This window comes from Ranitomeya imitator, chromosome 1 (genome assembly GCF_032444005.1).
Source record: "Ranitomeya imitator isolate aRanImi1 chromosome 1, aRanImi1.pri, whole genome shotgun sequence".
Taxonomy (NCBI): Eukaryota; Metazoa; Chordata; class Amphibia; order Anura; family Dendrobatidae; genus Ranitomeya; species Ranitomeya imitator.
In genome coordinates, this window is record NC_091282.1 from 357919962 (window position 1) to 357932139 (window position 12178).

The following is a 12178-nucleotide window of genomic DNA, read 5'->3' on the forward strand; positions in this document are numbered from 1 at the left end:
GTAAATGTCAAAAATAAAAATAGATACCAATAAAAGTAAAATTAATTGAGACATCAGTAGGTTAAGTGTTTTTGAATATCCATATTGAATGAGGAGCCCCATATAATGCTCCATAAAGTTTATGATGGCCCCATAAGATGCTCCATATTAAAATATGCCCCATATAATGCTGCACAAATGTTAATAATGGCCCCATAAGATGCTTCATAGAAACTTTTGCCCCATACAATGCTGCATAAAGGTTGATGGCCCCATAAGATGCTCCATAGATTTTACTCCATAGATTATGCCCCATGAGATGCTCCACACATTATGCCCCATGAGATGCTCCACACATTATGCCCCATTTGCTGTTGCTGCGAATAAAATAAAATAAAAACACATACTCGCCTCTCTTCGCTCAGGCCCCCGGCACTTTCCACTGCTGCGCGCTGCTCTGTCTTCCATCCTCTGCACTGACTGTTCAGGCAGAGGGCGGCGCGCACACTAATTACGTCATCGTGCCCTCTGACCTAAACAGTCACAGCCAGAGGACAGAGCGGCCCGCAGCTGTGGAAAGGGGAGAGGTGAATATCGCGCAATGCTCACCTTCCCCGTCATACTCACCTGCTCCCGACGCGGTCCCTGGCAGCTTCTCACTGTCAGATGGTCTCCGGGAGTCGGCAGCGTCTTCCTATGTTCAGCTGTCACGAACAGCTCATTAAAGTAATGAATATGCATCCATATTCATTAATGAGCGGTTCCACGTGACCGTTGAACAAAGGAAGAGCTGCCCGGAGACCATCGGACATGCAGGGACCGCGCCGGGAGCAGGTGAGTATGTGACAGCCGCCGCTCCCCCTCCCCCGCCGACAATGACTTGAGTATAAGCCGAGAGGGTCACTTTCAGCCCAAAAAAGTGGGCTGAAAATCTCGGCTTATACTCGAGTATATACGGTATGTACGGTACAGCACTGTAGAAGGGTGTGTATAAGGGCATATAGATTCTGGTGGTACTATATATGGGGAAAACCTGGTGACAGGTTCCCTTTAAGAAACCTAAGGGAACTAGGTAAAAAATAGCATTTTTTGGATGGTGAAAAACTTGTAATTTAAATATTGATGAAGGCTGAGCTGCAGGTGGTCTGTGTCTCTTCATAAGTTTAAGGCCGGGGTCACACTAGCGTAGAATACGGACGAGCGCTATGTGAGAAAACATCGCATGGCACTCGGACCAGTGTTAATCTATGGGGCAGATCACATCTGTGATTATTTTTTCATGCCGAATCGGCATACGAGAACAATCGCAGTATATATACCTGACAGGGGCCCATACATTCTGATATCACTAATATATACCTGACCGGAGCCCATACATTCTGATACCATCAATAATATATATATATATATATATATATATATATATATATATATATATATATATATTTCTGACAGGAGCCCATACCTTCTTATATCATCACTAATATATACCTGACAGGAGCCCATACATTCTGATATCATCAGTAATATATACCTGACAGGGGCCCATACATTCTGATATCATCAATAATATATACCTGACAGGGGCCCATACATTCTGATATCATCAGTAATATATACCTGACAGGGGCCCATACATTCTGATATCATCACTAATATATACCTGACAGGGGCCCATACATTCTGATACCATCATTAATATATACCTGACAGGAGCCCGTACAGTCTATATCTACAGTAATATATACCTGACAGGAGCCCGTACAGTCTGTATCTACAATAATATACACCTGACAGGAGCCCGTACAGTCTGTATCTACAATAATATATACCTGACAGGAGCCCGTACAGTCTGTATCTACAATAATATATACGTGACAGGAGCCCGTATAGTCTATACCATACTATATACCTGACAGGAGCCCGTACAGTCTGTATCTACAATAATATATAACTGACAGGAGCCCGTACAGTCTGTATCTACCATACTATATACCTGACAGGAGCCCGTACAGTCTGTATCTACAATAATATATACCTGACAGGAGCCCATACAGTCTGTATCTACAATAATATATACCTGACAGGAGCCTGTACAGTCTGTATCTACAATAATATATACCTGACAGGAGCCCGTACAGTCTGTATCTACAATAATATATACCTGACAGGAGCCCGTACAGTCTGTATCTACAATAATATACACCTGACAGGAGCCCATACAGTCTGTATCTACCATACTATATACCTGACAGGAGCCCATACAGTCTATATCTACAATAATATACACCTGACAGGAGCCCGTACAGTCTATATCTACAATACTATATACCTGACAGGAGCCCGTACAGTCTATATCTACAATAATATATACCTGACAGGAGCCCGTACAGTCTGTATCTACAATAATATATACCTGACAGGAGCCCGTACAGTCTATATCTACAATAATATATACCTGACAGGAGCCCGTACAGTCTGTATCTACAATAATATATACCTGACAGGGGCCCGTACAGTCTGTATCTACAATACTATATACCTGACAGGAGCCCGTACAGTCTATATCTACAATACTATATACCTGACAGGAGCCCGTACAGTCTATATCTACAATACTATATACCTGACAGGAGCCCGTACAGTCTATATCTACAATACTATATACCTGACAGGAGCCCGTACAGTCTATATCTACAATACTATATACCTGACAGGCGCCCGTACAGTCTGTATCTACAATAATATATACCTGACAGGAGCCCATACAGTCTATATCTACAATAATATATACCTGACAGGAGCCCGTACAGTCTATATCTACAATAATATATACCTGACAGGAGCCCGTACAGTCTGTATCTACAATAATATACACCTGACAGGAGCCCGTACAGTCTATATCTACAATACTATATACCTGACAGGAGCCCGTACAGTCTATATCTACAATACTATATACCTGACAGGAGCCCGTACAGTCTATATCTACAATAATATATACCTGACAGGAGCCCGTACAGTCTGTATCTACAATACTATATACCTGACAGGAGCCCATACAGTCTAGTGTCTTCACCAGTGAGCTGACTAGACTGTATGGGCTGCAGTCAGGACCTGGCAGGAGCCCATATATTCTGCTGGCTTTAATAATTTACACCTTGAAGGAGCACATACAGTCTAGTGTCATGTATGGGCTGCAGTCAGGGCCAGGCAGCAGTCCATAAAGTCTGCTATCTTCAAGAATATATACCTGACTGCAGCCCATACACTCTAGCATCTTCAGTAGTGAGCCTGCTACACTGTATGGGCTGCAGTCAGGACCTGGAAGGAGCCCATACACTCTAGCATCTTCACAGTGAGCCGGCTACAATGTATGGGCTGAAGTCAGGTGACCTGGAAGGAGCCCATACACTCTAGCGCAGGGGTCGGGAACCTATGGCTCGCGAGCCAGATATGGCTCTTTTGATGGCCGTATCTGGCTCGCAGACAGGGGGCCCGGGGCCGGCAAGTCAGACGCCCCTGGTCACCGCACTATGTCCGCCTCCTGCTCCCGCACACTTCCGTCACTTACTTCCAGGGACGGATTATCAGAGGGTCAATATGGGCGGTAGCCCAGGGCCCAGTGGTCTGGGGGGGCCCTGGGCTACCGCAGATTAACCCTCTGATAATCATTTGTGAATGCCGGCCCGTGCCGGCCGCCGCCGCCGGCGTTTATGTGCCCCCCGGACCCGGTGGGCGGAGAGAGGGGGCCGCATCGGGCCCCTTCTCATCTGCTCACCGGGCCCCTTGCAGCGCTGCGGCGGTTTCCTATTGATGTGCGGGCGCGCGCCCGCACATCAATAGTTAACAACAACAGCCGCCAGCCAATTGGAGGCTGGCGGCTGATGTCGGCCGCAGCGCACACGTCGCCGGCGTCTGACGTCATTGTCAGTCGCCGGCGAGTGTGCGCTGCTGCAGGGAGCTCGCCGCCTGGAGCGCGGACAGGTGAGGAGACTGCTTGTTTTTTTTTTGTTTTTTTTGGATCAGTTATCGGTGGACACACTGGGGGAGTGGGGGGCAATGCTGGAGGACACACTGGGGGGCAATGCTGGAGACACTGGGGCAGATTGGAGGACACACTGGGGGCAATGATGGAGACAGTGAGGCAGATTGGAGGACACACTGGGGGGGCAATGCTGGAGGACACAGTGGGGCAGATTGCTGGAGACAGTGGGGCAGATTGCTGGAGACAGTGGGGCAGATTGCTGGAGACAGTGAGGCAGATTGGAGGACACACTGGGGGGGGGCAATGCTGGAGACACTGGGGCAGATTGGAGGACACACTGGGGGCAGTGCTGGAGACAGTGGGGCAGACTGGAGGACACACTGGGGGGCAAAGCTGGAAACACTGGGGCAGATTGGAGGACACACTGGGGGCAATGATGGAGACAGTGAGGCAGATTGGAGGACACACTGGGGGGGCAATGCTGGAGGACACAGTGGGGCAGATTGCTGGAGACAGTGGGGCAGATTGCTGGAGACAGTGGGGCAGATTGCTGGAGACAGTGAGGCAGATTGGAGGACACACTGGGGGGGGCAATGCTGGAGACACTGGGGCAGATTGTAGGACACACTGGGGGCAGTGCTGGAGACAGTGGGGCAGACTGGAGGACACACTGGGGGGCAAAGCTGGAAACACTGGGGCAGATTGGAGGACACACTGGGGGCAATGCTGGAGACAGTGGGGCAGATTGCTGGAGGACACACTGGGGGGCAATGCTGGGGGACACACTGGGGGCAATGCTGGAGACAGTGGGGCAGATTGCTGGAGACAGTGGGGCAGATTGCTGGAGACAGTGGGGCAGATTGCTGGAGACAGTGGGGCAGATTGCTGGAGACAGTGGGGCAGAATGCTGGAGACAGTGAGGCAGATTGGAGGACACACTGGGGGGGCAATGCTGGAGACACTGGGGCAGATTGGAGGACACACTGGGGGCAATGCTGGAGACAGTGAGGCAGATTGGAGGACACACTGGGGGCAATGCTGGAGACAGTGGGGCAGATTGGAGGACACACTGGGGGCAGATTGCTGGAGACACTGGGGGCAGATTGCTGGAGACACTGGGGGCAGAATGCTGGAGACACTGGGGCAGATTGCTGGAGACACTGGGGCAGATTGCTGGAGACACTGGGGCAGATTGCTGGAGACACTGGGGCAGATTGCTGGAGACACTGGGGCAGATGATTGCTGGACACACTGGGGCAATGCTGGACACACTGGGGCAATGCTGGAGACACTGGGCCAGATTGCTGGACACACTGGTGGTAATATGCTGGACACACTGGGGCAGATTGCTGGACACACTGTCTGGGGGCAATATGCTGGACATACTGGGGCAGATTGCTGGACACACTGGGGGTAATATGCTGGACACACTGGGGGTAATATGCTGGACACACTGGGGGCAGGACTGGAGGCATGGGCAGAATGTAGACACGGGGCATGATTGGAGACATGGGGCAGGATGGATACAATAATAAAATAGACAATTGACATAACTGACAATGCGTTGTGTGACATGTCCAACATTCCAGCTTCTTTCTTCTGCGAATGCCTCAAAGCTGGCATTCTCTCAACATCAGGTGGGAAGAATGCCAGCTTCCAGTCATGCGCAGGAAAAAGAAGAAGCCAGACTGCTGGACTGATGTCATGCATCGCAAGCTCACAATGTAAGTTATTTATTTAATTTTTTACTGCTAATTACCATTGTTTCAGTCCAGTTGTGGCTTTATACAGCAGGGAGGAGCATTCCTTGCTGTACTAAGTGAACATTGGAGCGATTGATCTGTCAATGGCCCTTTAAACATATTGTACGGCTCTCGCGGAATTATATTTCAAAATATGTGGCGTTTACGGCTCTCTTAGCCAAAAAGGTTCCTGACCCCTGCTCTAGCGTCTTCACAGTGAGCCGGCTAGAGTGTATGGGCTGCAGTCAGGAAACCAGGAAGGAGCCCATACACTCTAGCGTCTTCACCAGTGAGCCGGCTAGAGTGTATGGGCTGCAGTCAGGACCTGGAAGGAGCCCATACACTCTAGGCTCAACCGCTCTTGTGCAGCTCCACACGATACTGCAGCAGGACTTCCGTTTCCGCGGCAGGTCACTTCCGGCACACGGGTTTCTGGGAAGTTTTAGCTTTCTTTCCCACACCGTGCGCCCTCTACAGGCGGAAGTCATACGTGCAATGACTTGGCTCTTCTCCCAGCAGCCCATGCGTTCAGTACCAGTGTGTGTGGCGGAGGCTTCCTGCTGCTCGCACATTACAGTCCGCTCATGTGAACGCTGTATTATAGAAATCCTATGGCAGGTCGGGCATGATGGAGTGCGAGGCTGCTAGCCTCCATTTTATAAACTGCACGACCTCTGAGTAGAACAGCACCTGCGTTACAGACCGAACTTTACAGCATTTCACGTAAGGAAATCTGCGGCGTAAGGCTGTGTGTACACGTAGCAGATTTTTCGCGTTTTTTCGCTATAAAAATGCTATAAAACCGTGAAAAAAACGCTCACATTAAGCATCCTATTTAAGGCTATGTGCACACGTTCAGATTTTTTCGCGCTAAACGCGCTATAAAAACTCATTAAAAACGCATACATTATGCATTCTATCATTTAGAATGCATTCTGCATGTTTTGTGCACATGGATGCGTTTTTTCCCGCAAAAAAACGCATCGCGGTAAAAAATGAGCATCTTCATTATTTTTGCGGATTTTCTGCGTTTTTCCCGCAATTCTATGCATTTGGGAAAAAGCGCACCAAAAACACGGTAAAATCGCGGTAAAAACGCATGCGGATTTCTGGCAGAAATGTCCAGTTTTTGTCATGAAAATTTCTGCAAGAAATCCTGACATGTGCCCATACAGTTATATGAAAAAGTTTGGGCATCCCTATTAATCTTAAGCTTCATGTTTTATAAAAATAGTTTTTTTTGCAACAGCTATTTCAGTTTCATATATCTAGTAACTGTTGGACACAGTAATGTTTCTGCCTTGAAATGAGGTTTATTGTACTAACAGAAAATGTGCAATCTGCATTTAAACAAAATTTGACAGGTGCATAAGTATGGGCACCCTTATCATTTTCTTGTTTTCAATACTCCTACCTACTTTTTACTGACTTACTAAAGCACTTTTTTTGGTTTTCTAACCTCATTGAGCTTTGAACTTCATAGCCAGGTGTATGCAATCATGAGAAAAGCTACTTAAAGTGGCCACTTGCAAGTTGTTCTCCTGTTTGAATCTCCTCTGAAGAGTGGCATCATGGGCTCCTCAAAACAACTGTCTAATGATCTGAAAACAAAGATTATTCAACATAGTTATTCAGGGGAAGGATACAAAAAGCTGTCTCAGAGATTTAACCTATCAATTTCCACTGTGAGGAACATAGTAAGGAAATGGAAGAACACAGGTACAGTTCTTGTTAAGGCCAGAAGTGGCAGGCCAAGAAAAACATCAGAAAGGCAGAGAAGAAGAATGGTGAGATCAGTCAAGGACAATCCTCAGACCACCTCCAGAGAGCTGCAGCATCAACTTGCTGCAGATGGTGTCACTGTGCATCGGTCAACTATACAACGCACTTTGTACAAGGAGAAGCTGTATGGGAGAGTGATGCGAAAGAAGCCGTTTCTGCAAGCACGCCACAAACCGAGTCGGCTGAGGTATGCAAAAGCACATTTGGAGAAGCCAATTTCTTTTTGGAAGAAGGTCCTGTGGACTGATGAAACCAAGATTGAGTTGTTTGGTCATACAAAAAGGCGTTATGCATGGCGGCCAAAAAACACAGCATTCCAAGAAAAACACTTGCTACCCACAGTAAAATTTGGTGGAGGTTCCATCATGCTTTGTGGCTGTGTGGCCAATGCCGGCACCGGGAATCTTGTTAAAGTTGAGGGACGCGTGGATTCCTCTCAGTATCAGCAGATTCTTGACAATAATGTTCATGAATCAGTGACAAAGTTGGAGTTACACAGGGGATGGATCTTTCAGCAAGACAATGATCCAAAACACCGCTCCAAATCTACTCAGGCATTCATGCAGATGAACAATTACACTGTTCTGGAATGGCCATCCCAGTCCCCAGACCTGAATATCATTGAACATCTGTGGGATCATTTGAAGAGGGCTGTCCATGCTCGGCGACCATCAAACTTAACTGAACTGGAATTGTTTTGTAAAGAGGAATGGTCAAAAATACCTTCATCCAGGATCCAGGAACTCATTAAAAGCTACAGGAAGCGACTAGAGGCTGTTATTTTTGCAAAAGGAGGATCTACTAAATATTAATGTCACTTTTCTGGTGAGGTGCCCATACTTATGCACCTGTCAAATTTTGTTTGAATGCAGATTGCACTTTTTCTGTTAGTACAATAAACCTCATTTCAAGGCAGAAACATTACTGTGTCCAACAGTTATTAGATATATGAAACTGAAATAGCTGTTGTAAAAAAAAAACAATTTTTATAAAACATTAAGCTTAAGAGGGGTGCCCAAACTTTTTCATATAACTGTACCCCAATAGAATGCAATCCGCATTTTTTGTGCACATGCTGCATTTTTTTCCTGAACAGATTCGCATTCCAGAAAAAAAAACTCAGCATGTTCATTAAATTTGCGGAATCGCAGGGATTCCGCACACATAGGAATGCATTGATCTGCTTACTTCCCGCATGGGGCTATGACCACCATGCGGGAAGTAAGCAGATCATGTGCGGTTGGTACCCAGGGTGGAGGAGAGGAGACTTTCCTCCACGGACTTGCCACCATATAATTGTTAAAAAAAAGAATTAAAATAAAAAAAAATGTGATATACTCACCATCGATGGCCCCCGGAGTCTTCCTGCCCCTCAGCGCTGCGCGTGGCTGCTTCCGTTCCTGTAGATGGTGTGTGAAGGACCTGCGTGACCGCGACGTCATCGAAGGTCCTGCACACACACCATCTATAGGAACGGAAGCCGCTGAGGTGATCGGCTGTTTGTGGTAGGTGAGTATAACCATTTTTTTATTTTTTTCTATTATTTTTAACATTCTATCTTTTACTATAGATGCGGCATAGGCTGCATCAATAGTAAAAAGTTGGTCACACTTGTCAAACACTGACAAGTGTTACCAACCTGTCAATCAGTTTTCCAAGCGATGCTACAGATCGCTTGCAAAACGCTAGTTTTCTGCGGGAATATGCATGCCAATTCCGCATGTGATATACCCGCGGCAGGAGGCGCAGAATTGCCGCGGAAATTTCCGCGGCAATTCTGCAACGTGTGCACTTAGCCTAAATTTGACATCTAAGAGTATATTTCTGCTAGAGATTTTCACAGCAGGTTTCATCCTTTATCATGGAAAAGGCAAAATTTGTGGTAAATCTGCATTTCTGAAGTAAAATCCATGCGAATAGGCCGTGTTCACACAAACTAGTGATGAGTGAATGTGCTGGGATAAGGTGTTATCTGAGCATGCTCCTGTGCTAATAGTGTCTTCGGCGTACTCGAATACTATGTCCGAGCCCCGCGCTGCATGTCTCATGGCTGTGCAACAGCCGCAACACAAGGGGATTTCCTGTTTCTTAGGCAATCCCTGCATGTGTTGCGGCTGTCATTGACCTCCTTTACCTTCATTTTCCGGGGTTTTTGCAGCCATGAGCATCATTGCATTAGCAAAGCTCGTGGTTGCAAATTATTTTAACCCCTTCAGATGGATTTACATCGTTGGACGATACAGATCTGCGGAGGGTAAGGATATTGTTGGTTTATTATGTTTTTTTGTTACAGATCGAGGGTCTTCAGTGACTGGATTGGGCGTAGAATAAAATACTCCAACAACCATTGTTTTTATTTCATTAAAATAATTTTAAATAATGTGTTTGTGTTTTATTTAACCCTTTACTACAATTGGATTAATAATGGATAGGTGTCATAATTGACGCCTCTCCATTATTAATTTGGCTTAATGTCACCTTACAATAGCAAGGTGGCATTAACCCTTCATTACCCCATATCCCACCGCTACACGGGAATGGGAAGAGAGTGGCCAAGTGCCAGAATAGGCACATCTTCCAGATGTGCCTTTTCTGGGGTGGCTGGGGGCAGGTGTTTTTAGCCAGGGGGTGCCAATAACCGTGGACCCTCTCCAGGCTATTAATATCTGCCCTCAGTCACTGGCTTTACTACTCTGGCGGAGAAAATTGTGCGGGAGCCCACGCCAATTTTTTCCGCCATTTAACCCTTTAATTTAGTAGATAGAACGGCCAAATTTTGCAGATACACACTACTGACATTAGTAGTGTGGAATATGCAAAAAAAATGGAGAGAAGACATGGTTTACTGTGTGTAAACCATGTCTCAAATCATGTCGGCTTTCAAGCTGTATAGCGCTGGAAAAAATATTAATATATATACATATATGTGTCTCACTGACATATATATATATATACACATATATATATATATATACCTATTCTATGTGTCCACATTTATTCTACCTATTCTATTGTAAGCTGTCAGTGTGATTTTACTGTACACCGCACTGAATTACCGGCTTTTCTCTCTAACAGCGCTGCGTATTTCTCGCAAGTCACACTGCTTAGAAACAATATCTCAAATACAGATATCATATTATGATACCCCACTGTAGGTCCAGAAAAAGTACCCGGAACCAAAATGAACAGTATCGTATGGAGCTCCTAAACTATCAAAACAAAAAGAAGATTGGAGCAAACAACCAAAGTATATAAAAATATATTAAACTTTATTAAATTCCATTACTAAAAATACATATTCGAATAATATAACACACAGAGCAAAAAATAAAGGGTTAATGGTGCACCTAGAGTGATAGCACCCCCAGGACAGGAACACAAAGCCACTATTCCATGTATGAGTAACACATTGAAACAAAAGCCATAAAACGCCCAGTGCATCCAGTAACAAAGGCTGGCTAATACAATCTCCTAAGTCACGGGTACATAGGTCCCTCCATATTGAACAGCACAGTGGCTATAAAGTAGAATATACCCAAGACCATACGTGGACCTTACCCATGCTCCCGTCCATAGGGATACCCACGCGCCCCTACGCGCGTTTCACAACAGCTTCCTCAGGGGGCGAAGTCACACTGCTTGTCTGTGTGTAATCCGTATTTTTCACGCTTCCATAGACTTTCATTGGCGTATTTCTTGCGCAGTACGGTGACAAACGCAGCATGCTGCGATTTTCTACGGCTGTAGAAAACCATATAATACGGATCAGTTTAATACGGCAGATAGGAGCAGGGGCATAGAGAATAATTGTGCCGTATTTTTTGCGAGTTTTACGGACGTAGTTTCTGCGCTCTTACGTCCGTAAAACTCGCAAGTGTGACGGCGGCCTAATTGAGAATGACATAACGAAGGGATTGCCCTCACCTGTCCATGAAATAGCCTTGGAGTCAATTGTCCAATTACTTTTGGTCCCTTTCAAAACAGGGTGGCACATGTTAAGGAGCTGAAACTCCTAAACCCTTCATCCAATTTTAATGTGTATACACTCAAATGAAAGCTGAAAGTCTGAACTTCAACTGCATTTGAATTGTTTTGTTTAAAATTCATTGTGGTAATGTCTATAACCAAAACTAGAAAAATGTTGTCTCTGTCCAAATATATATGGACCTAACTGTATGTGGTCTGGTTACTGTGTGGCAGAATTTGTCCCTAGTACAGCTCTACCAAAAATTAAGAGACCACTGAAAAATGTTCAGTTTGTCTGATTTTTCTCTTTATAGGTATATTTTTGAGTAAAATGTAAATTGTTCTTGTAGTCTATAAACTTCTGACAACATGTCTCCGAATTTCCAAGCAATAATTTTTTTATTTTTTTCTGAAAAGGAAAAATGGTCAAAATTGAAAAAAAAACCCAGTGCTTGCAGACCTCAAATAATGCAAAGAAAACAAGTTCATAATCATTTAGAAACAACAATACTAATGTTTAAACTCAGGAAGAGTTCAGAAATCAATATTTTGTGGAATAACCATGATTTTTAATCACACTTTTCATGCGTCTCGGCATGCTTTCTACCAGTCTTTCACACTGCTTGTGGCACAAAAATTTAAGCAGTTCTTTATCCGTCATCATATTGATTTCATTCCAGAGGTTTTAAATGGGGTTCAGGTATGGAGATTGGGCTGTCCA

At 45.3% G+C, this 12178-nt stretch overlaps 1 protein-coding gene across 1 annotated transcript in view; it reads right to left on the reverse strand.

Moving 5' to 3' along the window:
• The window catches only part of NOP10 (NOP10 ribonucleoprotein), a 35705-nt gene extending 29524 nt beyond the window's left edge, over nucleotides 1-6181 (reverse strand). Inside the window, exon 1 of the mRNA XM_069760775.1 lies at nucleotides 6066-6181. The gene's annotated coding sequence lies outside the window, so the exon portion shown is untranslated. The remainder of the gene's footprint in view (nucleotides 1-6065) is intronic.
• Between the last annotated feature and the right edge of the window lie 5997 nt (nucleotides 6182-12178).